The sequence below is a fragment of the Ranitomeya imitator genome, chromosome 1, assembly GCF_032444005.1.
Source record: "Ranitomeya imitator isolate aRanImi1 chromosome 1, aRanImi1.pri, whole genome shotgun sequence".
NCBI lineage: Eukaryota > Metazoa > Chordata > Amphibia > Anura > Dendrobatidae > Ranitomeya > Ranitomeya imitator.
This window is the reverse complement of record NC_091282.1, coordinates 131,390,294-131,412,288: the sequence shown is the minus strand read 5'-3', so window position 1 is coordinate 131,412,288 and position 21,995 is coordinate 131,390,294. Positions and strand designations below refer to the sequence as shown.

Sequence of the window (21,995 nt, the reverse complement as noted above, 5' to 3'; positions counted from 1 at the left end):
GCCGGCGGTACAGGCCCAGGGCCCCTCATATTACAACGGTGTGTCAGACGTTGGGTGCGCACCACCACCGCCAGACACTTTATTGTACTATGAGGGACCTAGTGGCAGTGCCGTCGACCAAAAGCGGGCACACCCACCTCTTCAGACAAACAGTACTCTCACGGGTGCTGGCGCCAAGTGGCAATACCACGGACCCGTGTGGGGACTTTGGCCATTTAGGGAGGTGTTAACATGTCGGATGCTGGACAATCAGGTGCTGCAAATTACGAGATTGGAAAAGTCGTTCAGAATAGTCCACAGGCAAGACCTTTACATAGGAAAGCTAGGTGTCAGCCGGGCAAGGTGGGGCAAAAGATTTCGAAATCCAGTTGTGGTTCATTTTAATGAAGGTTAGATCATCTACATTTTGGGTAGCCAGACGAGTCCTTTTTTCTGTTAGTATTGAACCTGCAGCACTGAATACTCTTTCTGATAGGACACTAGCTGCCGGGCAAGCAAGCTCCTGCAATGCATATTCTGCCAATTCTGGCCAGGTGTCTAATTTTGATGCCCAGTAATCAAATGGGAATGACGGTTGAGGGAGAACGTCGATAAGGGATGAAAAATAGTTAGTAACCATACTGGACAAATGTTGTCTCCTGTCACTTTGAATTGATGCTGCAGTACCTGTCCTGTCTGCGGTCATAGCAAAATCACTCCACCACCTGGTCAGAAAACCCCTCTGGCCAACGACACTTCTGATTTCTGCCCCTCTAACACCTCTGGTCTGCTGGCCCCTGCAGCTCGTGTTAGAACGATCACGGGCGCTGTGTGCAGGGAATGCCAGAAGCAAACGGTCAACAAGAGTTGATTGTTTGGTTGCTAATATTAGTTCCAAGTTCTCATGTGGCATTATATTTTGCAATTTGCCTTTATAGCGAGGATCAAGGAGGCAGGCCAACCAGTAATCGTCATCGTTCATCATTTTTGTTATGCGTGTGTCCCTTTTGAGGATACGTAAGGCATAATCCGCCATGTGGGCCAAAGTTCCAGTTCTCAAATCTGTGGTTGTGCTTGGTTGAGGGGCAGTTTCAGGCAAATCCACGTCACTTGTGTCCCTCCAAAAACCAGAACCCGGCCTTGCCGCGCCAACAATTTCCACTGGCCCCGGAAAAGCTTCCTCATTAAAAATATAATCATCCCCATCATCCTCCTCGTCCTCCTCCTCCTCTTCGCCCGCTACCTCGTCCTGTACACTGCCCTGGCCAGACAATGGCTGACTGTCATCAAGGCTTTCCTCTTCCTCAGCTGCAGACGCCTGATCCTTTATGTGCGTCAAACTTTGCATCAGCAGACGCATTAGGGGGATGCTCATGCTTATTATGGCGTTGTCTGCACTAACCAGCCGTGTGCATTCCTCAAAACACTGAAGGACTTGACACATGTCTTGAATCTTCGACCACTGCACACCTGACAACTCCATGTCTGCCATCCTACTGCCTGCCCGTGTATGTGTATCCTCCCACAAAAACATAACAGCCCGCCTCTGTTCACACAGTCTCTGAAGCATGTGCAGTGTTGAGTTCCACCTTGTTGCAACGTCTATGATTAGGCGATGCTGGGGAAGGTTCAAAGAACGCTGATAGGTCTGCATACGGCTGGAGTGTACGGGCGAACGGCGGATATGTGAGCAAAGTCCACGCACTTTGAGGAGCAGGTCGGATAACCCCGGATAACTTTTCAGGAAGCACTGCACCACCAGGTTTAAGGTGTGAGCCAGGCAAGGAATGTGTTTCAGTTGGGAAATGGAGATGGCAGCCATGAAATTCCTTCCGTTATCACTCACTACCTTGCCTGCCTCAAGATCTACAGTGCCCAGCCACGACTGCGTTTCTTTCTGCAAAAACTCGGACAGAACTTCAGCGGTGTGTCTGTTGTCGCCCAAACACTTCATAGCCAATACAGCCTGCTGACGTTTGCCAGTAGCTGCCCCATAATGGGAGACCTGGTGTGCAACAGTGGCAGCTGCGGATGGAGTGGTTGTGCGACTGCGGTCTGTGGACGAGGTCTCGCTTCTGCAGGAGGACGAGGAGGAGGAGGAGGGGGTGCGAATGGCTACAGCCAACTGTTTCCTAGACCGTGGGCTAGGCAGAACTGTCCCAAACTTGCTGTCCCCTGTGGACCCTGCATCCACCACATTTACCCAGTGTGCCGTGATGGACACGTAACGTCCCTGGCCATGCCTACTGGTCCATGCATCTGTTGTCAGGTGCACCTTTGTGCTCACAGATTGCCTGAGTGCATGGACGATGCGCTCTTTAACATGCTGGTGGAGGGCTGGGATGGCTTTTCTGGAAAAAAAGTGTCGACTGGGTAGCTCGTAGCGTGGTACAGCGTAGTCCATCAGGGCTTTGAAAGCTTCGCTTTCAACTAACCGGTAGGGCATCATCTCTAACGAGATTAGTCTAGCTATGTGGGCGTTCAAACCCTGTGTACGCGGATGCGAGGCTAAGTACTTCCTTTTTCTAACCATAGTCTCATGTAGGGTGAGCTGGACTGGAGAGCTGGAGATCGTGGAACTAGCGGGGGTGCCGGTGGACATGGCAGACTGAGAGACGGTGGGAGATGGTATTGTTGCCGCCGGTGCCCTAGATGCAGTGTTTCCTACTACGAAACTGGTGATTCCCTGACCCTGACTTCTTTGGCCTGGCAAAGAAACCTGCACAGATACTGCAGGTGGTGCAGAAAATGGTGGCCCTACACTGCCGGAAGGGATGTTGCGTTGATGACTAGCTTCATTGGCCGAGGGTGCTACAACCTTAAGGGACGTTTGGTAGTTAGTCCAAGCTTGCAAATGCATGGTGGTTAAATGTCTATGCATGCAACTTGTATTGAGACTTTTCAGATTCTGCCCTCTGCTTAAGGTAGTTGAACCAGTGGCGTAGGAAGGAGGGTGCGGGGGGGGCGGTCCGCCCCGGGCGGCACAATGCTGGGGGCGGCCGGCGCTGCAGAAGAAGATAAAAAAAAAAAAAAAAAAAAAAAGACGCCCCTTTAAATCTTCGGGCGGCGCCGTCCGCCGCCACGACCAGGGCCAGCTCCCCCCACCCCCGGGTCCCGCCCCCGCCCCCGCCCCCCGCTCTATACTCACCTCTCCTGGTTCCTGCGGCGCCGGCAGCTGCAGCCTCCTCTGACTCTGCGACGTCTCAGAGCAGAGGGCGCGATGACGTCACTACTGTGCGCGCCGCTCTGCCTCTCTGTCCTGAGCGTCGCAGAGCCGGAGAGACGCTGACTGCACCGGACCTGCGCTGGGAACGGGAGAGGTGAGGATTTTACTTTTTTTTTTTTTTCTTTATTTCTGACTGTCTGGGGCTGGGGCAATGCTGGAGACCATGGGGCAGAATGCTGGACACACTGGGGCAATACAGGAGACCATGGGGCAGATTGCTGGACACACTGGGGCAATACTGGAGACCGTGGGGCAGATTGCTGGACACACTGGGGCAATACAGGAGACCATGGGGCAGATTGCTGGACACACTGGGGCAATACAGGAGACTATGGGGCAGATTGCTGGACACACTGGGGCAATACAGGAGACCATGGGGCAGATTGCTGGACACACTGGGGCAATACAGGAGACCATGGGGCAGATTGCTGGACACACTGGGGCAATACTGGAGACCATGGGGCAGAATGCTGGACACACTGGGGCAATACTGGAGACCATGGGGCAGATTGCTGGACACACTGGGGCAATACAGGAGACTATGGGGCAGATTGCTGGACACACTGGGGCAATACTGGAGACCCTGGGGCAGATTGCTGGACACACTGGGGCAATACAGGAGACTATGGGGCAGATTGCTGGACACACTGGGGCAATACTGGAGACCATGGGGCAGAATGCTGGACACACTGGGGCAATACTGGAGACCATGGGGCAGAATGCTGGACACACTGGGGCAATACTGGAGACCATGGGGCAGAATGCTGGACACACTGGGGCAATACTGGAGACCATGGGGCAGAATGCTGTACACACTGGGGCAATACTGGAGACTATGGGGCAGAATGCTGGACACACTGGGGCAATACTGGAGACCATGGGGCAGAATGCTGGACACACTGGGGCAGTACAGGAGACTATGGGGCAGAATGCTGGACACTCTGAATACTGGAGACCATGGGGCAGATCTCAGGACACATTGAGGCAATGCTGGAGACCCTGGGGCAGACTTCTGGACATACTGGGGCAATACTGGAGACCATGGGGCAGATTGCTGGACACACCGGGGCAATACTGGAGACCATGGGGCAGAATGCTGGACACACTGGGGCAATACAGGAGACCATGGGGCAGATTGCTGGACACACTGGGGCAATACTGGAGACCATGGGGCAGAATGCTGGACACACTGGGGCAGTACAGGAGACTATGGGGCAGAATGCTGGACACACTGGGGCAATACTGGAGACCCTGGGGCAGATTGCTGGACACACTGGGGGCAATACTGGAGACCCTGGGGCAGATTTCTGGACACATTGAGGCAATGCTGGAGACCCTGGGGCAGACTTCTGGACACACTGGGGCAATGCTGGACACTGGGGCAGATTGCTGGACACACTGGGGGTAATATACTGGACACACTGGGGCAATGCTGGACACTGGGGGTAATATGCTGGACACACTGGGGCAGACTGCTGGACACACTGGGGAAAGGCTGGACACTGGGGCAGATTGCTGGACACACTGAGGGCAGATTGCTGGACACACTGGGGGTAATATGCTGGACATACTGGGGCAGATTGCTGGACACACTGGGGGTAATATGCTGGACACACTGGGGCAGATTGCTGGACAACATGGGGGTAATATGTTGGACACACTGGGGCAGATTGCTGGACAACATGGGGGTAATATGCTGGACACACTGGGGGCAGGACTTGAGGCATGGGCAGAATGTAGATACGGGGCATGATTGGAGACACGGGGCAGGATTGGATCATGGGGCAGGACGGATACGATGGAGGCTGGTGGGGCAGGATGGGGAGATCATATGGGGTAGAATGGATACTCATGAGGGCAGGATACGACAACATATGGCTGGAGCCAGGAATGAGATAAACGGGGCCAGGGTGGGGAATATTATTACCATAGGGGATAATTAAGGGATATTGTTACTGCAGTGATGTATTTATTTTATTTTTTGAGTATACTGTTTTAAATGGGGGGGCGGTCCTGTTACTGTGCAGAGTGACACTATATCACCTTTTTTTCTTCATGTGGTGTAATGTAGAAGTTGTGAAAAATTAAGTAATGTGTTCTGCAAGCGGAGCTCGAGATAACTGTGTTATTTCCTGCAGAAACGAGTCCTGGCTGGAAGGAATGATGGCGGTCTGTGCTGGATAAAAGATGAAGGACTTCACCTAGAGACGTCACTGGTGAGTCAGTGTTACCTATACACTGACACTATACACTGTATACTATATAGAGGTCCTGTGTATAATGTCACCAGTGATCTCTGTATTACCTCTACACAGACACTGCATACTAAGTACAGATCTCCTGTGAATACTGGCACTTATGGTGATAGTATTGTGGTTTTTTTTTTAATTACTGATCAGTATTGTAGTATTCAGTCACTATGTGGTGGTAATATGTGGTCTGGAAATGGTGCGGTGGTATTTGTCCCTTGTATGTAGTATTATTCGGTCACTATGTGGCCTGGTCATGGTGTGGTGGTATTAAGTCACAGGTGTGGCATGTGGGGGTGACACCATTAGGCCCAGTTTAAGTTCTACAAAACAGGAAAACCATTTTTGGTAACCTTTGTGTGTATTGAGCTGGAGGGGGGGGGGGTGATGGGGGGATGGGGGGGGGGGGGGCGCCAAACTCGGGAACAGCCCCGGGCGGCAAAAGCTCTAGCTACGCCTCTGAGTTGAACATTTTTGACAGATGACTTTGCGCTGATCAATTGGATGTTGTTTAAAAAAATGCCAGACTGCACTCTTTCTAGCATCGGATACCTTTTCAGGCATTGCAGACTGAGCTTTAACCGGATGGCCACGCTGTCCTCCAACAGGTTTTGACTTTGCCACGCGTTTTGGGCAAGATACGGGCCCGGCAGTCTGGAGATGCTGTGGAGAGCAATCAGCTGCCTGCAACATCATTCAGCATAACCGGTTTGGCAGTGGATTAGTATTGGTGTTGGGTGGCATTTCTTTGGAGGGCCGCACAGCCCTCCATGTGCTCGCCAGAGGTAGCCTGACTGCCATTAGGTACCGAGATGAGATCCTCAGACCCCTTGTGAGACCATATTTTGGGGTGGTTGGCCCTGGGTTCCTCCTAATGCAGGACAATGTCAGACCTCATGTGGCTGGAGAGTGTCAACAGTTCCTGCAAAATGAAGGCATTGAAGCTATGGACTGGCCCGCCCAGACCTGAATCCGATTGAACACATCTGGGACATGTCTCGCACCATTCATCAACATCACGTTGCACCACAGACTGTTCAGGAGTTGGTGGATGCTTTAGTCCAGGTCTGGGAGGAGATCCCTCAGAAGACCATCCGCCGCCTCATCAGGAGCATGCCCAGGCATTGTAGGGAGGTCATACAGGCACTTGGTGGCCACACACACTACTGAGCATCATTCTCTTGTCTTGAGGCATTTCCACTGAAGTTGGATCAGCCTGTAATTTGATTTTCCACCTTGATTTAGAGTAGCATTCCAAATTCAGACCTCCATGGGATATTAATTTTGATTTACACTGATCCTTTTTATGTTTGATTCTCCTAAACGCATTCCACTATGTACTAATGAATAAAGATTTGAAACTGGAATATTTAATTCAGTGATATCTAGTGATATACACACTGTATATATACTGTGTATGTCTCCTGCTTATATGTTTTAATAACTATAATTCCTCATCAAGAAATAGTATTAGTAAAATCACTATGATGTATAGGTAGCAAATGTGGATCAGGTCACATTCCCAGGTATTTATAGAAATGTTTTGACAAAAAAAATGTTCCTGCTGTACTGTAATCCCAAACAAGGATATTTTGGGATTTTAGCCCATTTTCCATAAATTATATTACTGGCATGTCCAGTACATGTGTTTTTATTTAGCGACTGATTTTTATGACATTGTATGTTATAATTCTTCTTAAAATAAGTTAACTCATTTTTAATTCAATTATTGTATTTTTTATGCAACTTTTTCCATTACCCGGATACCCCTGTTGATGCAGTCCGCAAACTAAAAGGTGGTTATGAAAACCGAAATAAAAAAACAAACATGTTTACAGCTGTTGAAATAAGTATTGAACACGTCACCAATTTTCTAACTAAATATATTTCTAAAGCTGCGATTGACATGAAATTCTCATCAGATGTCGGTAACAACCCATAGATGTCCATAAATTGTTATGTGTAATATTGCAAAATGACACAGGGAAAAATTATTGAAAAGAGGTGCAAAAAGATATGAAAAGTCATGACATCAGCTGTAATCTATCAATAATTAGAGAGTCATCATGCCACTTAGTGAAATTATTGAACCAACAGTTTCAACTGATGGTTTATAAAAAGTGTGTCTCATTGTCAAGATGCCACACAATAAACATTTCATGATGGGTAAAACCAGTGAGTTGCCTAAATAGCTTTGCAAGCTTATTGTTCCAAAACATACTGATAGCATTGGTTACAGAAGAATTTCTAAATTACTGAAGGTTTCAGTGAGCACTGTTGAGACCATAATCCAGAAGTGAAAAGAACATCATTTTACTATAAACCAGCCACAACCAGTTGCTCCCCGTACGATTTCATACAAAGGAGTAAAAAGAATTACCAGAAGAGTTTTCTAAGAGCCAAGGACCAGCTGTGGAGAGCTACAGAGACCTGGAATCAGCAGCACATACAATTGTTTAAAAAAAAAATCTAAGTAATGCACCCAACCTCCATGGCCAGTATGCACGCTCACCATTAGAGATGAGCATTGTTTGAGTCGAACTGTTCGCCAATTTCAAATTCGAGCTGTTTTGGGCAGTGTTCGAGTCGTTCATCGAACTCGAACAATTTGCTTAACATTCGGCTGTTCGAGTTTCTGTTCGATATCTGTTCGTTCACCAAAAGCCTAACTTGATTTTCACAATAAAACTGTTTATCATTGTTAATAGGCTATTTCAGTGTATAGTGTGCGGGGGGGGGGGGGGGGGGGTTGATAGATCTGTGCTGAAGTAATGCCTAACTCCATTTTTTTCCCCCGCATTTACAGTGGGGCGGTGCAGTCTCTCACCCTATCAGCAGTACACACACACAGCAATGTGCATGTGATGCACACAAGCAAGGGCATGTGTGATTGGCTGTGTATGTCACATGAACTTGCTCTATAAGAACCAGCCATTTTCCCCGTCGCCACCATTTCCTCACTGCTGCAGCTTAGTGTTAGACGGCACCGCTGCTGTGGGTGCTATACAGTCAAAGAGTCTTTTTTTGCGAGTGAATTTTCTGAGAGATAGGTTTAGGTAGTCGGGACAAGTTGTAATATCAGCCCTTTTCAGGGTAGGTTACAGCAGTTCATAGCACTTTTTGCCAGGCAGGTCTGTGCCAGTGCTGTGCAAGTGTTTTTCATAGCATTTGGTGTAATCTAGCTAAGCCAATCCTTTTGGGCTAGTAGCATTGTCTGGTAGTCTGTTATGAGAGGCAATTCAGTACCACAGTGGACATAGCGGTCAGAGCACATACAGTGATCTGACAATAACACAAAATCATAGAACAAGCTCTGAGACGTGGGAACTCTGCAGACCGCAATCCCTAATCCTCTCCAAACAACACTAGAGGCAGCCGTGGATTGCGCCTAACTCTGCCTATGCAACTCGGCACAGCCTGAGAAACTAACTAGCCTGAAGATAGAAAATAAGCCTACCTTGCCTCAGAGAAATACCCCAAAGGAAAAGGCAGCCCCCCACATATAATGACTGTGAGTTAAGATGAAAATACTAACGTAGGGATGAAATAGATTCAGCAAAGTGAGGCCCGACTTTCTTAACAGAGCGAGGATAGGAAAGATAACTTTGCGGTCTACACAAAACCCTAAAGAAAACCACGCAAAGGGGGCAAAAAGACCCTCCGTACCGAACTAACGGCACGGAGGTACACCCTTTGCGTCCCAGAGCTTCCAGCAACAAATTAGACAAGCTGGACAGAAAAAATAGCAAACAAATAGCAAAGAAGAACTTAGCTATGCAGAGCAGCAGGCCACAGGAATGATCCAGGGAAAAACAAGTCCAACACTGGAACATTGACAGGAAGCCAGGATCAAAGCATTAGGTGGAGTTAAGTAGAGAAGCACCTAACGACCTCACCAGATCACCTGAGGGAGGAAACTCAGAAGCCGCAGTACCACTTTCCTCCACAAACGGAAGCTCCCAGAGAGAATCAGCCGAAGTACCACTTGTGACCACAGGAGGGAGCTCTGCCACAGAATTCACAACAGTAGTCATCTGAGTAGCCCGCCTGTGAAGCTAGCTACACTGCCTGTGTATCTAAATTTTTACTGCATCTAACCCAGTAAATCTTTTTGGGCTTAGTAGCAGTGTCTGCACGCCAGCGGAGTAGCCCACCTGTGAAGCTAGCTACACCACCTGTGTATCTAAATTTTTACTGCATCTAACACAGTAAATTGTTTTGGGCCTAGGAGTAGTATCTGTACGTCAGCGGAGTAGCCCGCCTGTGAAGCTAACTACACCGCCTGTGTATTTAAATTTTAACTGCATCTAACCCAGTAAATAGTTTTGGGCCTAGGAGCAGTGTCTGCACGTCAGCAGAGTAGCCCGCCTGTGAAGCTAGCTACACCGCCTGTGAATCTAAATAATTATTGCATCTAACCCAGTAAATCTTGTTGGGCTTAGTAGCAGTGTCTGCACGTCAGTGGAGTAGCCCGCCTGTGAAGCTAACTACACCGCCTGTGTATCTAAATTTTTACTGCATCTAACCCAGTAAATAGTTTTGGGCCTAGGAGCAGTGTCTGCACGTCAGCGGAGTAGCCCGCCTGTGAAGCTAGCTACACTGCCTTTGTATCTAAATTTTTACTGCATCTAACCCAGTAAATTGTTTCGGGCCTAGAAGCAGTGTCTGCACGTCAGTGGAGTAGCCCACCTGTGAAGCTAACTACACCGCCGTGTATCTAAATTTTAACTGCATCTAACCCAGTAAATGCTTTTGGGCCAAGTACCACAGTTTGGCCACTCAGCTCTGCTCGGTTTTCATCCATCGTTTTTTGTGCCATCAACTACAGATGCAGAGTTGCCAATTAGTTAAGCACCAAAATGAGTGGCAAAAGGCCTGCTGCTGGTGGAAAGGGGAATAGGCGTGTTGGAAAGGGAACAAAAGTGTTGTGAATTCTGTTGTCAAACTCCCTCCTGTGGTCGTGAATGGTACTTCGGCGAGTTCTGTCTATGGGCTCCCTCTGGTGGCTATGAGTGAAGCTGTTACTTCTGAGGTTCCTTACACAGGTGACGTGGGTTATCCTTTGGTTGGCTGCTCTATTTAACTCCTCTCAGATCGTTACTCCATGCCAGCTGTCAATGTTTTTGCATTGGTTCAGTTCGCTCCTGGATCTCTCTGGTGACCTGCCTTCTCCTGCAGAAGCGAAGTTCCTGATAGTCATTATTTGTTCATTGTTTTCTTGTCCAGCTGGTTATCATAATTTTGCCTTGCTAGCTGGAAGCTCTGGGATGCAGAGTGGCCCCTCCGCACCGTGAGTCGGTGCGGAGGTCTTTTTTGCACACTCTGCGTGGTCTTTTGTAGGTTTTTGTGCTGATCGCAAAGTTACCTTTCCTATCCTCTGTCTATTTAGTAAGTCTGGCCTCCCTTTGCCGAAACCTGTTTCATCTCTGCATTTGTGACTTCCATCTTTACTCACAGTCAATATATGTGGGGGGCTTCCTTTACCTTTGGGGAATTTCTCTGAGGCAAGGTAGGCTTTATTTTCTATCTCTAGAGCTAGCTAGATCTTAGGCTGTGACGAGGCGCCTAGGGAGCGTCAGGAGCGCTCCACGGCTATTTTTAGTGTGTGTGATAGGATTAGGGCTTGCGGTCAGCAGAGCTCCCACATCGCAGAGCTCATCCTGTATGAGATTTAACTATCAGGTCATTCCGGGTGCTCCTAACCACCAGGTCATAACACAAAAGGTTGTGTCCGTGGGATAGGCGGTAAAGCAACAGTAACATCTGCAGAAGAAAGACCATGTTCCAGCCAAAGTAAGATGTCTACTTCTTTTCGTGGACAATCTGATATGATCCCTGTTGTGAATTCTGCTTTTGGGCTCCCTCTGGTGGTTGTAGATGGTAATGCAGTTGTCTCTGGGCTGCAGTCCTGGACAGGTGTATCTGCTGATTGCAGTTCTGACTGGGGTATTTAGGTTTGCAGGACTCATTAGTCCTTGCCAGTTGTCAATGTTTCTTGGGAAGTGTTGGATCTCTGTCTGGCTTCTCCTGCTTAGCTGCCAATTCAGCAAAGATAAGTGTCTGTTTCTTTTTCTATGGCACACAAGCTGTGTGCTTGTTTTTTGATTATATTCCTGCTCTGAGTTTAGTAGTCTCTGGAGTTGCAGATATACGTTCCACGTCTTTAGTTAGATGGAGGAACTTTTTGTATAATCTGCTGTGGATATTTTTGGAAGGGTTTTAATACTGACCGCACAGAACTCTGTCCTATCCTTTCCTATTTTAGCTAGAGTGGCCTCTTGTGCTAAATCCTGTTTTCTGACTGTGTGTGTCTTTCCTCTCCTACTCACAGCCAATATTTGTGGGGGGCTGCCTATCCTTTGGGGTTCTGCTCTGAGGCAAGGTAGTATTCCTATTTCCATCTTTAGGGGTATTTAGTCCTCCGGCTGTGACGAGGTGTCTAGGGCTTGTTAGGTACACCCCACGGCTACTTCTAGTTGCGGTGTTAAGATCAGGATTTGCGGTCAGTATAGTTACCACCTACTCCAGTTAAAGTTTTCATGCTGCTCCAAGGTCACCGGATCATAACAGTACAACTGGCCAATAATGAGTTGAATGCATCTCAGAAGAAGGGAAGAAAGGTCTTGAGCCATTTTTTTTTCTTCAGTCTGCTTTATCTTCTCTTCCCTCTTTATCTCTGGGTGGCTGAGGAGCCTTGTGCAAGCATGGATGTTCAGGAATTAGTTTCTCGTGTAGACCAGCTTGCTGCTAGGGTACAGGGTATTTCTGATTATATTGTTCAAACTCCTGTTTTAGAGCCGAAGATTCCTACTCCTGATTTGTTTTTTGGAGACAGGTCCAAATTTTTGAGTTTTAAAAACAACTGTAAACAATTTTTTGCTCTGAGACCTCGATCCTCTGGTGATTCCATTCAGCAGGTTAAAATCGTCATCTCCCTGCTGCGTGGCGACCCGCCGGATTGGGCGTTTTCCCTGGAATCTGGGAATCCGGCTTTGCTTAATGTAAACTCCTTTTTTCAGGCTTTGGGATTATTATATGATGAACCTAATTCTGTGGATCAAGCTGAGAAGACCTTGTTGGTCCTGTCAGGGTCAAGAGGCGGCAGAATTGTATTGTCAGAAATTCAGAAAATGGTCTGTGTTGACTAAATAGAATAATGATGCTTTGGAGGCAATTTTCAGAAAGGGTCTTTCTGAATCCGTTAAAGATGTTATGGTGGGGTTTCCCACGCCTTCCGGTCTGAGTGATTCTATGTCTCTGGCCATTCAGATTGACCGGCGCTTATGGGAGCGCAGAATTGTGCGCGCTGTGGCATTGTTCTCAGACCAGACTCCTGAGCCAATGCAGTGTGATAGGATTCTGTCTAAAACGGAAAGACAAGGATTCAGACGTCAGAATGGGTTGTGTTTTTATTGTGGCGACGCTTCTCATGTCATTTCAGTCTGCCCTAAGTGGACAAAGAGGATCGCTCGTTCATTTACCATCAATACTGTACAACCTAAATTTCTGTTATCTGTGTCCTTGATCTGCTCATTGTCATCATTTTCTGTCATGGCGTTTGTGGATTCAGGCGCCGCCTTGAACTTAATGGACTTTGAGTTTGCCAGGCGTTGTGGTTTCCCCTTGCAGCCTTTGCAGAACCTTATTCCTTTAAGGGGCATTGATGCTACACCCTTGGCTAAAAATAAGCCCCAGTTTTGGACACAGGTGACCATGCGCATGGCGCCAGCCCATCAGGAAGATTGTCGATTTCTGGTGTTGCATAATTTGCATCATGCTATCGTGCTGGGTTTTCCGTGCTTGCAGGTACATAATCCTGTGTTGGATTGGAAGTCCATGTCTGTGACTAGTTGGGGTTGTCAGGGGGTTCATAATGATGTTCCTTTGATGTCAATCTCCTCTTCTTCCTCTTCTGAAATTCCAGAGTTTTTGTCTGATTTTCAGGATGTATTCGATGAGCCCAAGTCCAGTTTCCTTCCACCACACAAGGACTGCGATTGTGCTATTGACTTGATTCCAGGCTGCAAGTTTCCTAAGGGTCGACTTTTCAACCTGTCTGTGCCTGAACATACCGCCATGCGGAGCTATATTAAGGAGTCTTTGGAGAAAGGGCATATTCGGCCATCTTCTTCACCGTTGGGAGCGGGGTTCTTTTTTGTTGCTAAAAAAGATGGTTCCTTGAGACCCTGTATTGATTATTGCCTCTTGAATAAAATCACGGTCAAGTTTCAATACCCTTTACCTTTGCTTACCGATTTGTTTGCTAGGATTAAGGGAGCTAGTTGGTTTACGAAGATTGACCTTCGGGGGGCATATAATCTTGTTCGTATTATGCAGGGTGATGAATGGAAAACTGCGTTTAACACGCCCAAAGGCCATTTTGAATACCTTGTGATGCCATTTGGGCTCACTAATGCTCCATCTGTTTTTCAGTCCTTCATGCATGATATTTTCCGGACTCCAGTGGTTGTAGGTGGGAATGCAGTTGTCTCTGAGTTGCATTCCTGACCAGGTGTATCTGCTGATTGCAGTTCTGACTGGGATATTTAAGTGTGCAGGATTCATTAGCCCTTGCCAGTTGTCAATGTTTCTTGTGAAGTGTTGGATCACTTTCTGGCTTCTCCTGCTTAGCTGCCAATTCAGCAAAGATAAGTGTCTGGTTTTTGTTTCTGTGGCACACATGCAGTGTGCTTATATTCTGTGCTATTCATTTGTTTTTCTCTTGTCCAGCTTAGACTGTGTCAGTGTTTTCTCAGTCTTGTTGGATTCTCTGGAGTTGCAGATATACGCTCCACATCTTTAGTTAGATGATGGAGTTTTTGTATTTTCTGCTGTGGATATTTTTGGAAGGATTTTTAATACTGACCGCTTAGTATCCTGTCCTATCCTTTCCTATTTAGCTAGTGTGTGCCTCATTTGCTAAATCCTGTTTCCTGCCTGCGTGTGTCTTTTCCTCTACTACTCACAGTCAATATTTGTGGGGGGCTGCCTATCCTTTGGGGTTCTGCTCTGAGGCAAGGTAGAAATTCCTATTTCCATCTATAGGGGTATTTAGTCCTCCGGCTGTGTCGAGGTGTCTAGGTTTTGTTAGGCACACCCCACGGCTACTTCTAGTAGCGATGTTAAGATCAGGGTTGCGGTCAGTATAGTTACAACCTACTCCAGTGAAAGTTATTCATGCTGCTCCAAGGTCACCGGATCATAACAGATCCCTTTCTCATGACCATCGCTACGAGCATCGCCAAAAATTCCAGATGAGGCACAAAAACAGCAGGTGCTTGAATGGATATCAAGTGCTCGTTCAAGTGGGCTCTCCTCCATTTCAACTTCAACATCACAATTACTCCAGTCCTCAGAGGTGTCACACCAATCGCACTTGCTTCCTCACAGCTCCAAAGTCTCCAGCCGTCCATCTGAGTATAGGGTAACACAGATGGTTGAGTCTGCAGAGCTGTTTACTCATACTATAGCCTGGGAATCAGAGGTCTGCTCCAGAGCTTCTGTGAATCCAGACGAGGAAATGATCTGCACTGATGCCCAGAATCTTTGTGAGTCAGATCCAGGCCCAGATGAAGAAGGCTCTGAGCATAATGGAGACCCTCGTTCCCAAACTGTAACTCCTGATGGGGGAGACAATGAGGAAGATGATGATGAGACAGATACCTGACTAGAACGAAAACTTGAGTTTTCGGTCAGGGCAGGAAGAGGTTGGCTCTGAGGACGACGGGTGTGAGAACACACAGCATGATGATGACGAGGTTGGAGACCCCACTTACTGTCAACCCAGTCCGCCAGTCCATGAGGTCAGCAGAGGAGCTGAAGGAGCATGCTAGTGATGAGTCTGACGACGAGGTTAGGTTGCGCCTTCCTGGACAGAGATGGAGTACTGGAAGCACGTCAACCACTGCATCCTCAACCCCAACTGTGCCTCTGAGCAGAAGTCGTGGTGGCTCTTCAGGTCGCACAGGCTCTAAGCCTTGCATAGCCTGGGCATTTTTTGAGATCGCGAAGGATGACCCAACTCATGTTGTCTGTATGATTTGTCACCAAAATCTCAGTAGAGGACAAAAAATAACTAGCTTGAGTACTTCATGCATGAACCGTCACATGGATATGAGGCATAAGTTGCAGTGGGAAGCTCACTATGCCACAATGTGGCCTAGTGGGCCAGGTCAACCACCGTCTGCCCCATCAAGTGCATCCGCGTCCTCGTCTTCATCCTCTGACTGTGGGGACAGCAGTCGCACATGGTTTTGGACGCAGAACTTCCACCTCTTAACCCGCAACAGCCAGTGTGATTGGCAGGTGGTCAGGACATTTGCAAGTGGAAACACCTGCTTTTGTTGAGCGCTCTCTGACATCGAGACCACATTTTGATCAAGGCAACATAACATCTCCGCCTGCACCTTCCTCACAGACCAGCAGATTGCAGGGGACACCCTTCTCAACCCCGTCTAAGCACGGCAGCCAGCCCTCAGATGTGGACAAGTAAAAGACCATTTCCTCCTAGCCATAACAAAGCTAAGAGGTTGAATTTCACGATCTGCAAGCTGTTGGCTACAGAAATGCTGCCTTTCCGCCTGGTAAACACAGAGGATTTTTGAGACCTTATGTCCGTCGCAGTGCCCCAGTACCAGATGCCTAGTCACCACTACTTCTCAACGAAAACTGTGCCTGCACTACACCAGCATGTTGCACACAACATCACCGCTTCCTTGAGAAACTCTGTGTGTGACAGGGTGCATTTCACCACAGACACTTGGACGAGTAGACATGGACAGGGGCATTACATGTTGGTGACTGGGCACTGGGTAACTATGGTGATATCAGGAGAAGGGGCTGCTGTCCAAGTCTTGCCATCCCCACAAGTTGCTCGTCGATCCTCTGTATCTTGAAGTTCCTCCATTGCTTCTGCCTCCTCAACCTCCTCTCGGTCCTCCACCTGCACCCAAAGCCTGTCTGGTAATGCCACCCACGTTCTAACTGCGCAGAAGGAATCCTGCACACCTCCTTATTATGCTGTCACCAGGGCTCAATGGCATCAGGCGCTGCTTACATTGAAATGTCTGGGAAATGTGAGTCACACAGCTGAGGAGTTGTGGTCAGCTCTGGAGACCGAGTTCCATCAATGGTTGTCTCCACTCAAACTGCAGCCAGGGAAGGCCATGTGCGACATTGCTGCAAACCTGGGTGCGGGCCTTCGCCGGGGCAATGTCACACATGTGCCTTGTATGGCTCGCGTTTTGAACCTGGTTGTCCAGCAATTTTTATCCAACTATCCCAGACTAGATGGGCTTCGGCAGAGGGCACGGTTGCTGTGTGCTCACTTCCGCTATTCGCATCTCGCAGCACAACGACTTACATCTCTACAGAAGTCTCATGTTGCAGTGACTGTGGCAGGACCGACGAGCCCTGGTGCAATACGTTATGATGTATAGCCTGGGCCAACGAGATCCAGAGGTGGGGCAAATCACGCTGCAGGAGTGGTCTCAGATCAGGGACCTATGCACCCTTCTGCACAGTTTTGAAATAGCGACAAAGATGTTTAATGCTGACGATGCCATTATCATCATGACTATTCCGTTGATTTACTTGCTGGAGCACACCTTAAACAGTATTCGGAGTCAGGTGGTGGAACAAGAGGAGGAGGAGGAACAGGAGGAGTCATATGCGGAAGGGATAATATCTCCAAGGTCCATACGGTCGGCAGCACCAAGGCGGCTGGTATTGGAGGCTGGGGAGAGGGATTACCGAGGGCCCATGGTAGCAGCCAAATTGTTGAGGAAGGTGCAGGAGGCGAGGAAGAAGTGGAGGACGAACTGGCGCTGGACATGGAAGACTAATCAGATGAGGGAGACCTTGATCAAATTTCTGTTGTGCGAGGTTGGGGGGAGAGGGCACAGGAAGGAAGCATGATTCTCACCTCGCCACCACCAAGACAACAAGGACTTGGTCCTCCTGGATGCGCAAGCCACATGAGTGCCTTCTTGCTGCACTACCTGCAACATGACACTCGGATTGTCAGAATATGAAGTATTGCAGACTACTGGGTTAGCACACTCTTAGATCTCTGGTACAAAAGTAAATTTGCCGATATAATTCCTGCCATAGAAAGGGATTCACGCATGCAGGAGTATCAGCAGAGACTGTTACAGAATCTTACAACTGCTTTTCCACAAAACACCAGTGGTGCACGTAGTGAATCTCTGAGTTCTAACTTGCCCACCGTGGGACTATCGAGTCATCACTCAAACCGTAACAGTAACATCGTATTTGGTGGTAACAGCTATTTTTTCCAATTGTTTCAAGATTTTTTTAGACCATCCTTTGCCAGGCCACAGGAGACAAGAAGTCTGATGCATAGCCAACGCCTAGAGAGCATGGTACAGGAGTATCTCTAAGTTAACATCGATGCCATGACTGTGGAACTGGACCCTTGCTCATTTTGGGCTTCCAATCTTGAAAAATGGCGTGAGTGGCGAGCCACTCACGCCTTGGAGATCTTGTCGTGCCCTGCAGCCAGCATCCTCTCTGAACGTGTGTTCAGCGCTGCTGGTGGTGTGCTGACAGATAAGCGCACGCTGCTGTCCAGTGACAATGTAGACAGACTAACGTTCATCAAGATGAACAAATCCTGGATCCGCAAGGACTTTTCTACTCCTGTGTCATCTTGGGGAGACTAAAAGCTTGATGTTTTTGAAAATCACCTCACCAACCGTTTTAAAAAACTCTGGCGAAATTGATGCCACTTAAGTGGTGTCTGTGGCCGAATTTTTGGAAAACATTTAGACTCTTTATTGAGTCATCCTTGCTATGTTTTACATGACGTTTCCATAGTCAATTCCAGGTGGGTGGAGTCGTCTGCAGAGTTGTTTACTCATACTATGGCCTGGGATTCAGAGGCCTGCTCCAAAGCTTCAGTGCTAGTCAGCAGAGTAGCCCAACCATGAAGCAAGCTACACCGTCTGTTTATCTAAGTACTAATTTTTAAGTGCATCTAGCCCAGGAAATACTTTTGGGCCTAGTAGTATTTTGTGCTACTCAGTAGAGTACCCCACCCACTTAGCAAGCTACACCGCCTGTTTATCTAATTACTAATTTTTAACTGCATCTAGCCCAGGAAATCCTTTTGGGCCTATTGGCATTTTGTGCTACTCAGCAGAGTACTCCACCCATGAAGCATGCAAAACTGCCTGTTTACCTAAAAATAGTACTTAGGTAAACAGGCGGTTTTGCATGCTTCATGGGTGGAGTACTCTGCTGAGTAGCACAAAATGCCAATAGGCCCAAAAGGATTTCCTGGGCTAGATGCAGTTAAAAATAGTACTTAAAGGGACACTGTCACCTGAATTTGGAGGGAACAATCTTCAGCCATGGAGGCGGGGTTTTGGGGTTTTTGATTCACCCTTTCCTTACACGCTGGCTGCATGCTGGCTGCAATATTGGATTGAAGTTCATTCTCTGTCCTCCATAGTACACGCCTGCGCAAGGCAAGATTGCCTTGTGCAGGCATGTATTACGGAGGACAGAGAATAAACTTCAATCCAATATTGCAGCCAGCATGCAGCCAGCGGGTAAGGAAAGGGTGAATCAAAAACCCCAAAACCCCGCCTCCATGGCTGAAGATTGTTCCCTCCAAATTCAGGTGACAGTGTCCCTTTAACTGCATCTAGCCCTGGAAATCCTTTTGGGCCTAGTAGAATTCTGTGCTACTCAGCAGAGAACCCCACCCATGAAGCAAGCTACTCCGCCTGTTTATCTAAGTAATAATTTTTAACTGCATCTAGCCCAGGAAATCCTTTTGGGCCTAGTAGCATTTTGTGCTACTCAGCAGAGTATCCCACCCATGAAGCAAGCTACACCGTCTGTTTATCTAAGTACTAATTTTTAACTGCATCTAGCCCAGGCAATACTTTGGGCCTAGTAGCAATTTCTGCTACTCCGCAGAGTACCCCACCCATGAAGAAAGCTACACCGCCTTCTTTCTTTCTCAATCTAACCCCTCGGCTCTGGGGTGTCCGCTTTCCCTCCAGCTCTCTCCTTTTCACAGGTGGACTACTGCGTGTATTCACACTGTGGTGAATCTTTTGGGCCCAGGCATAAGAAGTCGTCAAGGTAATGGATAATATGTGCCCCCTTAGAAACGTCCATGACGACCCATTTGAGGAAGCAACTAAACGCCTCAAATAGTGAGCTGGATATGGAGCACCCCATGGGCAAACAGCGATCTATGTACAGGGGTGAACCTAGCCTCTCTGCTGCCTGAGGCGAACGGAAAAATGGCGATCCCCCACCACACACACAGTCCCTGCTGGAGGGGGGGCGGGAAGTAGGGAGGGAGGAGGGGGGCGGGCACTTGATCCCGGAGTTTTATAAAAAAACAAAAACCTAGCAGCGCAATTCCAGTTACCGTATATACTCGAGTATAAGCCAACCCGAGTATAAGCCGACCCCCCTAATTTTGCCACGAAAAACTGGGAAAACTTAATGACTCGAGTATAAGCCTAGGGTGGAAAATGCAGCAGCTACCAGTAAATTTCAAAAGTAAAAATAGATACCAATAGAACTAAAATTAATTGAGACATCAGTAGGTTAAGTGTTTTTGAATATCCATATTGAATCAGGAGCCTCATATAATGCTCCATAAAGTTTGATGGGCCCCATATAGTGCTGCACAAGTGTTATGGCCCCATAAGATGCTCCATACAGTCACTTGCCCCTTATAGTGCTTCACAAGCGCTATGGCCCCATAAGATGATCCGTACAGTCACTTACCCCTTATAGTGCTGCACAAGTGTTATGGCCCCATAAGATGCTCCATACAGTCACTTGCCCCTTATAGTGCTGCACAAGCGCTATAGCCCCATAAGATGCTCCGTACAGTCACTTGCCCCTTATAGTGCTGCACAAGAGTTATGGCCCCATAAGATGCTCCGCATAGCCACTTGCCCCTTATGGTGCTACACAAGTGTTATGGCCCCATAAGATACTCCATACAGTCACTTGCCCCATATAGTGCTGCACAAGTGTTATGGCCCCATAAGATGATCCATACAGTCACTGCCCCTTATAGTGCTGCACAAGAGTTATGGCCCCATAAGATGCCCTGTACAGCCACTTGCCCCATATAGTGCTGCACAAGTGTTATGGCCCCATAAGATACTCCATACAGTCACTTGCCCCATATAGTGTTGAACAAGTGTTATGGCCCCATAAGATGCTCCATACAGTCACTGCCCCTTAGGCCGGAGTCACACTAGTGAGTTTTATGGACGTATGAGTGCATAAAATACGTCCGTAAAACACGCATTACACACTGCCCAATTATTCCCTATGCCCCTGCTCCTATCTGCCGTATTTTACTGATCCGTATTGTACGGCTTTGTACGGCCGTAGAAAATCGCAGCATGCTGCGTTTGTCACCGTATTGCGCAAAAAAATGGCCAATGAAAGTCTATGGAAGCCAGAAAAATACGGATTACACACGGACCAGCAGTGTGACTTGCGAGAAATACGCAGCGGTGTTAGAGAGAAAAGCCGGTAATTCAGTGCGGTGTACAGTAAAATCACACTGACAGCTTACAGTAGAATAGGTAGAATAAATGTGTACACATAGAATAGGTATATATATCTATAATATAACGCTGGGAGCGTCACTCTGTCCGAAGCCTTTATAGACTGCGCAAGCGCAAGCGCCGGCGCAGTCTGGCCCCCACAGAGTGACGCTCCCAGGAGATCGCGGTATGCATAAGCACTGAACGCATACCGCGATCTCCACCGGAGAGTCAGGGACCGCCAGGAGGGTAAGTATATTCACCTTTCCCTGTTCCAGCGCTGCGTGCGGCTCCGTCTCCCGGCTCCTCTGCTGTGACAGTTCAGAGGGCGCGATGACACGCTTAAAGCGCGCCGGCGCCGCCCTCTGACTTACCAGTCACAGGCAGAGGAGCCGGAGTGTGTCTTCAAGAAAATGGCGCCGGAAAGCGCGGACTGCGCAGGTGCCGATTCCGGCAGCAGGGGGACCAAGAAAATGGGCGGAAAGGAATGGCGTAAGTAACAAATTGCTGTGGCATGAAGCTGTGACACTTCATGCCACAGCAATTTGTTATTTACACCACCTGATTCCTTTCCGCCGCCATTTTCTTGGTCCTGCTGCTGGAATCGGCGCCTGCGCAGTCCGCGCTTTCCGGCACCATTTTCTTGCAGACACACTGCCGGCGCCATTTTCTTGAAGACACACTGCAGGTGTGTCTTCAAGAAAATGGCGCCGGAAAGCGCGGACTGCGCAGGCGCCGATTCCGGCAGCAGGATGACGAAGAAAATGGGCGGAAAGGAATGGCGTAAGTAACAAATTGCTGTAGCATGAAGCTGTGGCACTTCATGCCACAGCAATTTGTTATTTACGCCACCTGATTTCTTTCCGCCGCCATTTTCTTGGTCCTGCTGCCGGAATCGGCGCCTGCGCAGTCCGCGCTTTCCGGCGCCATTTTCTTTAAGACACACTGCAGTGTGTCTTCAAGAAAATGGCGCCGGAAAGCGCAGAC

At 48.2% G+C, this 21,995-nt stretch overlaps 1 long non-coding RNA gene across 1 annotated transcript in view; it reads left to right on the top strand.

The window, feature by feature from the left end:
• Nucleotides 1-3,174: 3,174 nt before the first annotated feature.
• LOC138664380 (uncharacterized) overlaps nucleotides 3,175-21,995 on the top strand; it is a 314,860-nt gene continuing 296,039 nt past the window's right edge. Inside the window, exons 1-2 of the long non-coding RNA XR_011318337.1 lie at nucleotides 3,175-3,299; nucleotides 5,344-5,421. This is a non-coding gene — a long non-coding RNA (uncharacterized lncRNA). The remainder of the gene's footprint in view (nucleotides 3,300-5,343; nucleotides 5,422-21,995) is intronic.